A 16,253-nucleotide genomic window follows, 5' to 3' on the forward strand; every position below is an offset into this window, starting at 1 on the left:
GAGATTAGGGGTCCCTGTTAATGTGTGTGTTTGACTTCATGGCTGCCCCCCACTCTCCTGGCAGGATTTGTCAGCTTCACCCCATTTCTTTTTATAATCTTGCAGAATATTTAAATAGGCCCAGGGTTATTAGTGGGACAGTTTGGAACTACCAAAAAGAAAGATTTTGACTGGAGAAAGTCTGGGTAAAAAGTATAGAAAGGGAAACACTGAGGCAGGGGAAGAGGGAATTCTTCATGTGCTAGAATCAAATCAATGTCACAGAAACTTCTCAACATTTTGCATCTTAAATAGAAAAAAAAAAAAAAAAAAAAAGAACAGTTTTAATTATGTGCTGTCATATTCTGCAGGAAACTTCCTAACAGGAGAAACAACTTGGTCATTCATGTGTCAAGATGTCATAATTTTTTGTGTCATTGGTATCTCAGATGTTGGCGTCCTGAACTCAAAGGGAGGACAGAACTCACAATCCCAGGGAAACTGAAGAATGAACATTGATTCAACCTCTTTACTAATCTTATTTGTTTGAATCATTTCTATGTTTAAAAAAAAAAATCTGGCTATTTTTCTCTTGTTACGTGAGAAGTGAGTGGACCATTCCTGTATAAATATTTTCCACCTCTAATTTCTCTGGCTAAATTAATAATCAACAGTAGCATCTAGTAATTTTTGCAAAACTGGCTGAAGAAGAAAATGCACCAGGCTGCTAAGTTATTTTTTCTTAATTTTCTGAAAGAATACTTGCTGTGTGTCTACTGGTTTCTAAAATACATGTTTTATAATGGCTATAATTTCTCAAACTTCCATGTTCCCATTTCTTATGACTTTCACATGGACGTTTCTGGAAGAACTCAGTTTGGTTTTATAAAATCTCCTAGTGCCACTGCAGGCCTTCATTTCAGGAGCATAAATAGTTGATGTCTTAGGCACTCATGTGACGCTTTTTTTAGCCTAAAACCTCCCATAGAAGAACACAACACAAGAGTGGGGAGAGGAGGTTAGAGATAGAGAACATTATTTTATCTAGAAAAAAAGTTAAAATAAGCAAATGAGTGATATCACGTAACAGCCTTCTCTGGTTTCCACATCCGTCCATGGCAAAGTTCACATGGTCCAATGTTCCATGCAATTGTAGGAAAACATCGTGTTTGCTATTTATAGGGAATTGCCTTGGGGAAATGAGCTCCTCTGAGGAAGAGAATAGACCCAGGGATGTGAGTAGATGAGCCCTCTTCAAAGGTAAGTGCTTAGATGCGCGCGTGTGTATATGTGTGCGTGTGTGTGTGTGTGCTTGTGCCTTTGGAGTCCAGGAATTTGGTGATGGGGTGGGTGATGGGAGCTGTCTAAAACCACTTTGTGATTATAAATAATAAAAAAATTCAATCGGAAGTGCGTTCTGCCAAACTTCACAATAAACCTCCTAGCAGGACATTGAGATTTTCTTAATCAGGGTCAGACCCACAAGCTTAAGGCCAATGAGTTCAGTGGGAAAAATGACTCTTCTTCCCGTTTTTTTTTTCCCCTTTCCTTTTTTCTTTCATTTGGAAGGGACCCCCTCATAAACATGCAGAGCAATTTTCCAGTACATTAACCCAGGAGGGATCCTCTCTCTGTCTGCTCAAGAGACAGAAAAGTTGAGAAACAGGGTGAGGGGAAGATGGATGGGCCTGGGATATAGGAGAGGGCAGTTTTTCCACTGTCCTGCCCTGTACACCTAGCACAAAGACTTCATTGACTGCAATGCTTGACATCAGCCTCATAAACTAGTAGTCAGCACAAAAGGTCTGACACTTGAAAGTACCAGTCCCTGCCTTCTTTCTATTGCAGCTGTGCACAGGGGCTGGGCCTAACAGTGGTGTCCCTTTGTCAGCCCATAGGACAAGAGGTGAAGATAAATAGTGTTGACTTTAATGTAGTCACACAATTTTGCTATTTCCCAAAAGACAACATTTCCTCCCAGGCCTCACATCCTGGCCCCAGGAGATGTAACTATCATCCATTTTGCCAGGGAGCAAGGCCAAACTTGGGCTGGGAAGCTGTGTGGGTGCAGAAGGGACATGTGGCTTGAGGGGGTAGAGGAGGGACAAGTAGAGAGTCGTGGGATCTGTTTCTTGCCCTCTAGGAGGAGGTGGAATGGTTTTCATGCATTCCAGCTTTGGCACAGTGGTTTCTTTCATTTTCTTGAGATCTTTGGAAATGGTTCTAAGGGGGAAAAAATGAACCCAAGAAGCAAGACTGAAAACGTGTGCAATTATATGATTTAAAATATTTTTTTATAAACCACCATGGTATCTTTTGATTATCACAAGACCAGAAAAAAGAGTGCTTTCCTGAGAATGTTTTGGTAACAGAACTTTAAAACAAACCATGTTAAATAGAAGGTGAGAATTCAGGTGTTCTATGTGCTAATGGCTGAACCACATCAGTCCTGTGATCCATTGCCTTCACTATTATCGTTAGTTGGTAGTTGACTGGGTGTCAGCAAAGATCAAAATTTGTACTATTTCTTTTAGTGTAGGGATTTGAAATACAGAACATGGAACCTATTTGGCTTTGATAGGTTATAGCCAGGTTGGATTGGCTGGAGAGCATCACCCTGCTTGAATGGCATCCTGAATCCTCTGACTGCAGATTGCACTTTGGATCTCCCTTTTTACTTTCTGAAGAGGGTCATTGGAAGACAATATCTGAGCTATCCTCAGGCATAAGCATCTGTTTGCAGTTAGGCCTCTCTCTATTCAGAGTGGGTTCCAAGAGCTTAGAGCATCCAGACTTGAGAGAGCTCTCCAAAGGCTTCTTATGTTCAGAGAGAGGGAAGTGTGAAAGCTCAAATACCTGCAGTCCCCTTCCACCCAGGCCAAAGTCTGAGACATGAGGCCAGACGAACATTCTAGTTAAAAACAACAGTGGAACTCAGATCAACTGCATGTCACCTGATTTTAATATTTAGCTGGAGTTCCCTTCCATTCTACTTCAAGTTTACATGTTTATAGCCTCTTCTATTTATGACCACTCATTGTATCATTTTACTTTTGAACATATTTTTAGAAATTACTGATTCAGAGTATTTCAAAAATTCCATTCTCTGCTACAATTGCAATCTAGAGAACTTTGCTTGAGGTTAAAATTTGAAGGTCTCTCCTTTGGTGGGAAAACATTTAAAATTTTATCCTTTCTATGAATGTTAAGCATGCCTACCCTAAAACCAAATAGTTGGGGAAACAAGTATCTTGAATATAAAGCACTGACCAGTGTCCCCTTCACACTGGCTTAACCTTTTCTTTAGAAGGATACTGAGGCCAGTTCATTTCCTCATGAACATAAATCATTTGTTTTAAGTTTATCATTATTAGCTTTTGAATGTAATGTGACAATAACTTTAACTTATTGGTAAATGTATTCAATTTTGAAGAAGATAATTTTCTCTTGTTTTTGCTTTCAGAATCACTGAATTCATTATTTTAAAGCTATATTTATGTTCATTATACTTAAGTAAAACTTTGTTTCAGAAACTTACCAGTTATCTCAGCATTCCACTCCAACTTTCATATCCCAGGCATGGTTTCTAGGAATACAGTAGTGTGAACCTAATTCTACCCCTCTGCCTCTGTCTGACCCACCGCCTCCTTCTTCTTCCTAGGCCCACTGGCTCTTTAGTTTCACCATCCTCTGGGCTTCTGAATCTATAGCATCATTTGGCAACTCTCAGACATGAAGTGCTGAGGTTACTTTTTTATTTTTTTTCAGCAAAGAAAAGCAAACAACTGAAGATGAGCAAACAGCAGCCCCAGTGAGGAGGGGAAGGAAAGAGAGAAAGTAAGGGCTGCATCTAGGGAATTTCTTGTGGGATGATGAGACATGAGCTACTGGAAAATTTTCTATGTGTATCTGTGACTTTGTGTCTCTTCTAGCTCATACTTCTGCAGATAGCAGGTAGTTACACAAGTTTGCAGTGCCAGGGAATGTATAAAGTAGAGAACATTATGAGCACATCTTCATACAACGAATCGTAAAGGTCCCTTTCTTCTGGAGATCTTCAATGTGAGAAGCAATAAGGTAGTTGAGAACACTTGGGGGTTGGATGCTGAAAAGACCCAACTCCTACTCTGTGTTCTCTTAACAGACTTTGGACAACCATTTCACCTCTCCGTTTTTTTTTTTTTTTTTAATCTGTAAAATGGGCAAACTCGACTTATACCTAAATAATTATTTTCTCTTTTTCTTTTGCTCCCCAGTTTCTAATAGTGACCAGAATCACAAGTAATGAAGGAAAACAAGACAGTGTTCTAGAAAACAACTGGACAGTGAAGAGCATAATCTCAGTGAAAGTATCACTGGTAGCACATCTAGAGAGGCCAGTGATTCTGATGTGTCTTCATGGATAAGCAATTCCCCTGTGCCATGGAATTGGAATGAATATGCCTTGGAGTTTTCTTAGCTCTACTTGGGGACACACAGTTTCATAATTGTAGCATTATAAATCAACTTTCCTGGAAGGGATTTTAGCATGTGGATGCCCCCGTGGGATTCAGTAATTGACCCATGTCTCTTCTCTGAATCAGAGCTAAACAAACAAACAAACAAACAAAAAACCAAAAATTTAAATAAACACTTGTTTTCTGGTTTATTGCAGATCTTCCATTTTGAAAACAAAACAAAACTATTTCTCTTTGTATGATACGAAACTTGTGTTTTAGGTCAAATTTGGATACTTCAATACGTTTGCATGTATTCCAATGTAGTTTGTAAAGACTCACGTACTCTGGTCTGTTTATTGGGAATTGCATGGAGCTGGCAATGCCTTCCTGTGTCCCTCACTCACTTGCTTCTAGAGCTGGAATACTGCTGCAGATAAAAGGAAAAGACTATTTTTGATCTCAACACCAAAGAATGGTCTCTGTGCAAAGAAACCAAGTAGACCCAAGGCCATGGTTGTATGATCAGAAAAAGAATGGCTTAATTAGTTCCTCACTCATATTGGCACCAAGATACTTTACTGAAGGCCTGTGATTACCTATGCTCCTGGATGCCAGCTTTACATGGACAAGGACCAGTTGAATTAGAGAGTTAATTGCTTCTAGTTCTCTAGCTAGAAATTCAACCTCACATGATAATACATTGTAAACGAGTTCAAACCTCAAGCTTGGTTTATCTCAAATTCATTTCCTGTCCACATTTTGGAAAATGGGCTCTGTTTTCTTTCCTCATTTAAATTCTTATTGTTTTTTTTTTGTTGTTGTTGTCTGAACCCAAAACTTTACCTTCACTTCTGAATAATTTTTTCTCTTTTTCATTTGTTTCCTGTAATCTAAAGCTGTTGAACCTTTTCTTCTTCTATACTCTGATTTTTATCTTATTTCTGTTGCCCCATTTAGTAGAGGTTCTCAGATTTTCATGCCTAAGCAGGACAGTAACCCCTAAATGAATTCCCTTTTATACCATACCTAACACACACATGAACACACGCACACACACACACACACATTTTTCATATATATTTAATACTATTCTTTGATATGAAACCATTTTTTCTACCTATACTTCAGTAACTCATGCCTTAACCTTGTTTTTTCACTCAGAATAAGATCCTCATACATTTCAACTCACCTTCCTCAGCAAGTTTATCTTGATTCCATTATGAACCCGATGAACACTTTTCTTAGATACTAACTCTATCATGCAGTTACCATATACTTCATTATTCTCATTTGAGAGAGCATAAAACATTCAAGGCAGTCTTCTAGGAGTTCTTAGAATTATTAAAATGATCACATGAGGATGATGAATCTGCTCAGGAAGTTGAGTATGGTGGTAGTAGTAGTAGTAATAATAATAATAATAATAATAATAATAATAATGGTGTGAGTTATCATTGATTGTCACTTATGTGCCAGAAAATATTCTGTATTTTTTTTTTCTCATTGACTCAATTCTACAGCAACCCTCTGAAGTGGTACTTTGTATCTCACAGATGTGAAAACAGAGGTTCTGGCAGGCTCAGTACAAAGAGGTACATGCTTTAATAAAGTCCCAAAGGATTACAAAAACCAGCAGGAGAGATAAGCTATCCAGCTGGAAGAAAGTTGTAAAAAGAGGTCATAAAGTAAGAGGAAAGTGACTTGGGATTTTTCATTTAATTAATTAGAAATTTGACATTGTTCATCTTATGTCACCTAGTTCTATGAGTTCATGGTTGTGTTTATAACTGATCCTCCTTGAGGATCAATATTAATTCTTTTTTTCTCCTGTATAGTAGCTAACCCATTGCTTTTCACATAGCAGAAATACATTACTTGAAAAATCTTACTTTTTCTTGTCTTGAGCACTAAGATGGTGTGTTTCATCTTTTGTTGCTGTTGCTACTGTTCTAGATACATACCTGGAGGGAGTCTGCTTATTTGGAAATAGGTTGCTTAGCATATACAACATATTTATATGCCAATATAAATGTAAATTATGATACATGCCAATATAAATATGAATTATGATATTTTCTGATTTTAATTTATCATGAAATATTTTTGGAGCTGCGTTTCTCTGTTTAGTCCAAGCATAATTATTTGCTAAGGAGTTTGATTTACAATAGTGAGGATTAGGCCTGATATAGTGATATAGGTAGGCTGATGTGAATCACCAAGAATTTTCACAGAATCATGGTTCTCTGGTGTTTCTCGTCTTGGTAAGTGTGTATTTGTTAGAGTGTCAGTGACTTTCATTGGAAGGATTAAATAGGATTAAAAAAAGAAAAGTGATAATGACGAAGTCCAGTACACAGTAGTGCTATATAGTCTTAAATGTCATTGTTATCATCTTCACCATCATCGCCATCATCTTCATTCATGTTCTTCGATTTCGAATTGTCCTTCAATATCAGTGTTAACCATGGTTCCTATACTAACATCAACACGGCACTTGGTGGTGTGATCTTCATAGAGGGTTTACAACCTTAGATTTCACTAGTTTTCCCAGATCAAAGATGAATACACCAGGTACCTTTGCTTCTCATGCATCTTATGTGATATTTTTCAGGGTAAGTACAGTGTCCTTTTCTTGGAGAAAGTACGTGATACTCCCTGCACAAACCTGCTTTTACCTCGAACTTGATATTTTACTACTTAGCATCCTTGATTCAAAAGTGGATTCTGTTTACATGCCATTTAATAAGTACAACTATTAGTTCATATTAATGTTAGTAAAAATTAATAGCCCTGAAATATTAGAACTAAAATTGAATTTATGAATAATCAGCAACTTTTTTACAAATTATTTTGTCCTTTAAAATGAATTCATCTAAGTATTATTTTATAAAAGAGAGAAGTTACTTGTGATTTAAATATAAAAACAAAGTTTAGGTGAAACATTTTGTGAGTTATCCATCTCTTCTTTCCAAGTCAAATGACATATATATGAACAGGGAAAAATCATTACTTGAATAACAACCAACCAGACTGTTTCATCCAGAAAGCTGCATGTGCAGAAATATTTATTTGGCTTTATTTTTATGAATTCCTAATATAGTCTTGGGTGCAGACAACCATTATCAACACATGATTCCTTTTAGTTCAAATTTTCTGTAATTCATATTCTTTCTAGTAAAAATTATTGACTATCACAGGAAATATTTAAAATAAACATCTTCCAAAATATATGTGGGTTGATCACACTGGAATTGTTCATTTTTATATTTGATCAATCCTAATATTCTACATTCTGGGATTACCCAGTATGTACCCTGCATTTAAAGAATATACCCACACAACTGAGTTAAAAAAAGGGAGGGGAGTGTGAATGATATAATTCAATGGTAGAGTACTTGCCTAGCATGCATGAAACCCTAGGTTTGTTCTTCAATACTGGAAAAAAAAACTTAAAGTGATAGTTAATGTATTTTATTTTTTATTTTCTAAAGATTCCTCCCATTCCATTTTTATGATAGCTTAAACATTCTTAAATGGATTTCTGAGTATTCAAAGAAATACAATGAAAGTATAGGTGAATGTTTAATCAGCTTCTTTTGCTGCTGTGACCAAAGTATATGACAAGAACAATTTTAGAGGAGGGAACGTTCATTTTGGGGCTCACGGTTTTGGAGATCTCATTCCATCGTTGACTGAATCCATTGCTCTGGGCCAGATGTGAGCAAGAACATCATGGTGGAAGGGCATGGCAGAGGAAAACGGTGCAGGACATGACACCAGAAAGCAGAGAGAGACTTCTCTCACAATGGGCAAAATACATACCTCAAAGACATATCCCAATGACCCACATCCTCTAGCCACACCCTACCAGCCTACAGTTACCACCCAGTTAATCTCTATCAGTGAATTAATACACTAATTAGGCTGATGATCTTATAACCCAATCATGTCACCTCTAAACCCCCTTGCATTGTCGCACACATGAGACACCTTGTACCTAAACCATAACAGGGAGGCAACATGTTCGCCTAGTACTTTATTTATTATATTTTTTTAAATTCATAGCCAGAAAAATGTGGAAGAATAATATTTTGGAATAAAGTTGAAATGATTAAGTACTTTTTATTTTTAAATATGTTGTGCTTACTTCTCTCATATTGCTACAAGGTTTAAGCATCTCTGAAACCGAGAAGCATCCCTATAGTACTTTCTTAAACAAGAGTGTTGTTGAAACACAAAGGAATGTTAGGGTAATTTTGATGAAAATATCTGACTGTGTGCTATATATAGTCCTCAAAATGTTTAAAATTTTTATCAAATAATAGTTACTATCAAGTTACTTCATGGATTAATTGATATAATATTAAATTGGATATTTTGTATTTTAATTGATATGTGATCAGAGAAAATCATAAATGAAGTCTATAGTAACAAGAACAGAGTCTCAGAAAAACACATATTCAACAATAGGTTTGAGAAGTGTTAAGAGTAACTTAACATTCAAATTTGCTTCTTTTTTTGTTTCAAACTATACATTTTCTTAATCAAAAAATTATAAGTATAAATTTTACAATGTGAAAAGATGGCATGAAAATTACTGTCTTCTGAAAAAAACCACTCTGAAAAAACCATGGTTAGCATATGCTTTAATTCTTTGTAAATGGTGTGTAAAGGAAACGTGAAAAATATTGAAGGTCAGTTCTGCGTGGTATTGACTGATGGGAAGTATCACCACTTGTAAAGTTCATCTGAATAAAGCATGTTTTGTTGAATATCATCTCTGTTGTGATATATATACATATATGTAAATATATATCCATAAGTAAGGTACTCATCCATACGTTTTTGCATTATTTATAATGTGTATACACAGAGTACACAATCTTATGAAGTTGTACATATTGTATACAATAATTATAATTTGGATAGTTAGAGTATTCCAACAATTGTTTATTTCTAATTAATCTGCAAAGACAAAATAATTGCTAGGCCAATTAGAAATGCAAATTGAATTGGTGTGGGAGGATGAATTTTTATACTACTTAATAAACACCTTCAAAGCACCTGTTTATTAACTATGCGAAGTATGCATCATTCTCAGCAAGATCATAGTGAAATTAAGAGAATTTTACTGGGAAATATTTTTTTTATTACTAAAAGGGTTACAATATAGAATTTTAAATAATCCACATGGTTTTTAAACTATTTCTTTGCATTCTTTACAAATACATTTATTTTTCCAAGCACCATCCCCAAGCAGTTATCCCTAAGATATATATATATTAAAATTTCATATGAATCTCAACTTTTTTTGTTTGAAAGCAAATTGAGCATATATAGAATGAATGTAATCAACTTTTTAGTTAAGAAGAAAAATTGTGTACTGGACACATTATAATTGGGTCAGTATCAAGGAATAGTGAAAGTTTTGCAGAGATTCTATTAGGAGTCAAGTTCACCCAGAATTCACAGATCAAGACTAATTGACTAAACAAGTAATCGGTATATTGTAAATTCAGATGGGGGTCTTAAAGTATTTTTGAGATATTAGGGGGAAAGCAAGGAGCTCTATCAGGGGGTTAATCATGGGGAGTCAGAATAGATTCACATAAGAACAACAAGGGTTCATGCCAGAGGTTGCCTTTGGTTCTGGAGTAAGCAGTGTGCTCTCCTTATTCTGAAGGAGGGTTCTTTGTTATTACTTACCATCTCCACTCATTGGTTATTGGAAAAGTACATTTACCTGAGGAGTCATTGAAATACTGATGCCTAGTAAGGAACTGACTGAAAATTAGGTATCAACACCCACATACTCTCTATCAGATGTGGTAAGAGTTCACCGAGTGCATTACTTGCTCACTTTGATTCTTATGTGACGTGAAAGTGCTCTGGGAAGACACAATTTTACATTTATTCACACCCCAAGATTTTCTGCAACAGGGAACTCACTTCATCAGAGAAGAACGATTTCTATCCTCATTTGTGTTTGAAACATGAAAACAACATAACAGCTGCATGCTGCATTGAATAAAGAAGATACACATGCATTTAAATCACTTATATCTTACTTTTTTATGATGCAATTGTGAATTATGTTCTTTTTGCATCTGTAATTAGAGGGCAGAACAGATGGCGAAGGCTTCGTTTAAAGTGATGTGTCCATTAAAATAACCTATGCTGCCAAATGATTGTTCACTATAACAGGGTATTCATTCACGATAGCTGGCACTTTGCTGTACTGAAATATGTTGCAAAGGCCCCTGGACTATACATGACGCTTATTATTTTTAAGGGCTTTCCAATAAAAGGGTTCACTGTAGCACAGCTAGCTTTGTACCTCATTTATCTTCTGAGCATATGTTTTACTATATTGTTCTAATTAAAAAGTGACCTTGTGTATAATGATCAGAACTCCATGCTGAAAATGATTCATATAGGAGCTGGGGATGTGAGAAGACAGTCCAAGCCACATTAAATGGAGCAGTGAGGTGGGAGTGGGGCCAGTGGTTGGTAGAACTGAAAATCTTTTCCTGAGATCACAAGTGCAAAGAGTTTAGAAGATTCAGTTCATCTCTGGGATATGTTAGTATTGTAACTTCTGCGTTCTTCAAAGTCATCAAAGATGCATTTTTTGTTTTGCTTTGCTTGGTCAAGATAAATGCCAGGTATTATTTTCTTTTGGCATATCAGATCCTGTCATCTATGATCATAAATATCATTCAACTGTCATTTTAATCACCTTTTAACAACACAGAACTTTCACATGTTATTTCATAGGTAGCCTAGAACTCTGAAAAATGATTATTATAATATTTTCACACTATAAAGGAGAAAACAGTTTCAGAGAAATCATAAGTAGCTTATTCATCCAGATGGGAGAAGTACTTCATACACCATAGAAAACAACAGAAGAAAAAACAGTGAATTTTTCAGTTGTAATTTCTGGAGAAAAGATTTTGTTAGCTAAACTTGATGGAAAAAAGCATAAAAGCACATAGTAAAAATTCCATAAGCAAAATTAAAATGCAAACACAAGTTGAAAAAAATGTATAACTGATACGAAAACTTTCATATCTTTAATATGTTAATGTCTTTAACATGCTGTCCTTAATACATAAAGAACACATAAAAATCATTAAGAAAAGTACTACAACTCCCACCAGATTGGCAAGACAAAAGCAGTTAGTTTACTGGGAGAAATACAAAGAACTAATTGAAATAACAAATAGCATTTGACTTTGTAATCAAATTATTTTCAAATAAATAACAAATGTAATATCTCCAACTAAAACTTTAGGAATTATGTTTAAACTATCCATACTCACTTCTGATGAAGAAGCAGTAAGAATGCCTTTGTGGTAAAGGAAATGTGTTGAAACTACCTGTCCAAAAATGTTTGAACAATTTGTATCAAAAATATTACAAGTTGAAGGTTTGGACCTACTTTTTCTTCTATAAGATGCAGGGTCTCTGGTCTGATTCCGAGGTCCTTGATCCATTTTGAGTTGAGTTTTGTGCAGGGTGAGAGATAGGGATTTAGTTTCATTCTGTTGCATATGGATTTCCAGTTTTCCTAGCACCATTTGTTGAAGAGGCTATCTTTTCTCCATTGCATATTTTTGGCACGTTTGTCTAGTATGAGAAAATTGTATTTATTTGGGTTTGTGTCCATGTCCTCTATTCTGTGCCATTGATCTACCTGTCTATTTTGGTACCAATACCATGCTGTTTTTGTTACTATTGCTTTGTAATAGAGTTGAAGATCTGGTATTGCGATACCCCCTGCCTCGCTCTTTCTACTGAGGATTGCTTTAGCTATTCTGGGTTTCTTATTCTTCCAGATGAATTTCATAATTGCTTTCTCTATTTCTGTAAGGTACATCATTGGGATTTTAATTGGAATTGCATTGAATCTGTATAGCGCTTTTGATAGTATGGCCATTTTGACAATATTAATTCTGCCTATCCAAGAACATGGGAGATCTTTCACTTGTTGGCTTAGGATCAGACTTCCTTAACAGGACTCCCATAGCACAAGAAATAAAAGCTAGAATCAACAACTGGGATAGATTCAAACTAAAAAGCTTTCTCTCAGCAAAGGAAACTATCAGTAATGTGAAGAGAGAGCCTACAGAGTGGGAGAATATCTTTGCCACTCATACTTCAGATAGAGCGCTAATTTCCAGAATCTATAAAGAACTCAAAAAACTACACCAACAATACAAATAATCCAATCGACAAATGGGCTAAGGAAATGAACAGACACTTCACAGAAGAAGATGTACAAGCAATCAACAGATATATGAAAAAATGTTCAACATCTCTAGTAATAAGAGAAATGCAAATCAAAACCACCCTAAGATTCCATCTCACCCCAATTAGAATGGTGATTATCAAGAACACAAGCAACAATAGGTGTTGGTGAGGATGTGGGGAAAAAGGTACACTCATACATTGCTGGTGGGGTTGCAAATTAGTGCAGCCACTCTGGAAAGCAGTATGGAGATTCCTCAGAAAGCTTGGAATGGACCCACCATTTGACCCAGCTATCCCACTCCTTGGCCTATACCCAAAGGACTTAAAATCAGCATACTACAGAGATACAGCCACATCAATGTTCATAGCTGCTCAATTCACTATAGCCAGATTGTGGAACCAATCTAGATGCCCTTCAGTTGATGAATGGATAAAGAAACTGTGGCATAAATATACAATGGAATATTACTCTGCCACAAAGAATGATAAAATTATGGCATTTGCAGGCAAATGGATGAAATTGGAGGATGTCATGCTAAGTGAGATAAGCCAATCTCAAAAAACTAAAGGACAAATGATCTCGCTGATAAGCGCATGAGGACATATAAGGGGGAGTATGAGGGGTTAGTGTTAGGGTTAGGGTTAGGTTTAGGGTTAGGGATAAGGAGGGTGGTAATAATGGAGGAAGGAAGGACTGTATAGAGGGAAAAGGGTGGTGGGAGGGGTGGGTGCGAAGGGAAAAAATAACAGAATGAATCAAACAATATTGCCCTATGTAAATTGATGATTTTTAATTAAAATAAATAAATAATTAAAAAATATTACAAATTTGGGGCATTTTATCTATTAATTCTACTTTACAAGTCACCCATAAGAAATCAAGCAGAAATACAGACAAAACAGTGCATTTAATAATAGTGTTATTTATTGAATTACAAAAACCTTGAAAAGCCCATAAATGCTAACATTTGGGTAACAGGTTGGCAAATTTTAATATTTGTGGCCAAATGTGAGGTTGTGTACCTATAATCAGACTGAGGCAGGAGGATTGCAAGTTCAAGGTCAACCTGGGCAAATTTGGGAGACCCTGTCTCAAAGTAAAATAAAATAGTGTGGGGATGTAGCTCAGTGATAGAGTGTTCCTGGGTTCAGTCCCAAGGATTGAAATGCTTTTTTCCTTTAAATATTTACATATAATACTGAAATATTTCAGCATTAAAAATAATGTTAAGATTTGAGCTCTGCTTGTCCACAAGAAAAAAATCTTGTATATGATTAATTTTGCATTCTGAAATTGGTGACATTCATTTCTGGCAAGCTGAATTCCATTTGAGGTATCCTTCTCTTAAATTTGGGTTAATCAATGTGAAATTCTTATACTTTGGCAAGTTTTCTACACCAGGCTTTCTGGGAGTAGTTAATGATCTGTAAACAACCATTTAAAGTCACCAGGGAAGTTTAACATTTAGAAGAACTCTGTAGGGAATTCTTTTGTAAAAGGAAAAGTCTTTGGATAATACAAATATTCACCCCTAAACATTTTTTTTATTTGTTTTTAATTTTACTTTAAAATCCTTTGGGGTGGAGCTGCCAGTCATGAGTATTTTTATTTCTGAAAAAAAAAATCATTCCCATTTTTCCATAGCAACTGCTTTCCCACCTTCTTAAGTAAGATTTAATTTCTCTTTGTAATGAGAGGATGCTCTGTGGGCATAGAGGAATTCGAACAACAGTGACTTGGTCTTTAGATTCTTTGCATTGCAATTTATGAAATTCCATAGATGTCCTCCCAGTCTTTTTAGGGTATGGCTGACCTGGCTTGGAACTTGGAGGTATAGTAGCAAGCACAGTTCAATTAAGGAGGTTTGCCCAGGTCTTGCGTTCTTTGGGGAACAATGTAGAAATTCCCAAGGGCTCTACACTGCTATGTAGATGCTGTGGAAAATCACAGCTGACCCTGAGGAGTAGGGCAAGGGCACCATACTGAGACTTCCTGCTATTTCACGAATCATCTCCCAGTATCCCAAAATGTCCCAAAGTAGAATTAAGATTATAAATACTACCAGGTTCATAGAAAAATCATGAGGGTTAAAGAGATGGTGGGTGATATTGAAATGACTCTCAATTTTGTTCAGGGAAATTGAGCACTTACTGTTTGATGAGTTTTGATCTCTTATCAACCCACCTTGAACAGGTCTGAGGCTTCATTCACCGTTTTTTTCCCCAGAGCTTAGTCCAGACATCAGATAAATGTTCACACATTTGTGTTTCATAAATAGGTGTTTTCTCCTTTTCCACTGAACTACACATAAGTATCTGCCTGTAGTTTCTGAGAGAAGTGTTATTATATTTTAAACTCTTTGGAGGATGCTCATATATTCCAAGGATCAATAGTTCTGCCAGTGTTTACACTATTTTTATTTATCAGCCTCTCCTCCATCATCATTACCTACTTCACACAAAGCACTGGACAAAATTTAAAGATGTTTACCTGTCCATTAGGGTCTTAGAATCTAGTTCCTTCATGACACGATGTGATTAATTAGTAATGAAGAGATTAAGTCTTTGGCATTCAAAGATCCAGTCTTTTTATAAATTGTGAAAGTATTCCAGACATATTCTTTATTGATTTAAAATGGAACCAGGACATAAAAAAATATGGGACTAATGCAGAATAAAAAATAGCTGTATAAACATTAAAATGTAGTTGCCAACTGTATTAGGAGAAAATTGTTGTGTTTTTTTTTATTGTGAAAACTCAATTTTAAAATATCAATATTTTATGCTTTAATTTTTGATCTCTGCCCGAGCGATTTGTCAATGTTGGAAGGCCCTTCCACAACCACGACGTGTATGCCGCCACATTGTGAAGTGGGCCTTTGGTGATCATTCTTTTTCACTGAATGCCTCTGTCTTCCAGGTTAAGACTTGGTTTGTACTCCTCAAAGGTTACATCTATAATAATTGTGTTACCCTACCTGCCAGTGGCCATTTCTCAATTATTCCAACTCAAGTATTTGTGGTTTCCTGGAGGAGCATATTTTCCATTTCTTTCCATACATAGATGTTTGGTTAACAAATGCCTGTGGTTTATTTCCTTTGCCCCAGAATATTAAGGGGCCATAGATCAGAGGAGAAAATGATAATTCAAAGGCTAGGCATGGCATTGTTTGAAGAATTTGTCAGTCTGGAGAGCTGCTTTAGAATTCAGTGGGGATTTCTTTGGCCTATGCAGGTTGCAATTCATTTAAGATCAATCTAGGAAGCTTTGCAGCTTTACCTATCTGACCACCCAGGTAAGCTCTATGCATGCATGTGTGTGCGCATGTGTGTGCACACACGCCTCCTGAGACCTTGAGCATTGCTAATTCTGATTGTGAGGGTAGGTGATGACTGACGTATTTTCACAGAGGACAGTGTTCAAGTCTTGAAGAGACCTGTTGGGATAAACACATTCACGATAATAGCATGGAAACAGGACAAAAGCAACATCATTGTGAAAACGCCTTCAACCTGAAACATTCTGATGGAACTATGCAGGAACAATGGACACAAACTGCCTAATGTGGTATGTAAAGA

The 16,253-nt window shown here is 36.1% G+C and overlaps 1 long non-coding RNA gene across 1 annotated transcript in view; it reads left to right on the forward strand.

The window, feature by feature from the left end:
* Positions 1-1,135: 1,135 nt before the first annotated feature.
* Positions 1,136-16,253, forward strand: part of LOC306654858 — a 48,556-nt gene continuing 33,438 nt past the window's right edge. Inside the window, exons 1-2 of the long non-coding RNA XR_013762105.1 lie at positions 1,136-1,239; positions 16,085-16,242. This is a non-coding gene — a long non-coding RNA (uncharacterized lncRNA). The remainder of the gene's footprint in view (positions 1,240-16,084; positions 16,243-16,253) is intronic.

The sequence above is a fragment of the Sciurus vulgaris genome (assembly GCF_902686455.1).
Source record: "Sciurus vulgaris genome assembly, chromosome: 2".
NCBI classification, from domain to species: Eukaryota; Metazoa; Chordata; class Mammalia; order Rodentia; family Sciuridae; genus Sciurus; species Sciurus vulgaris.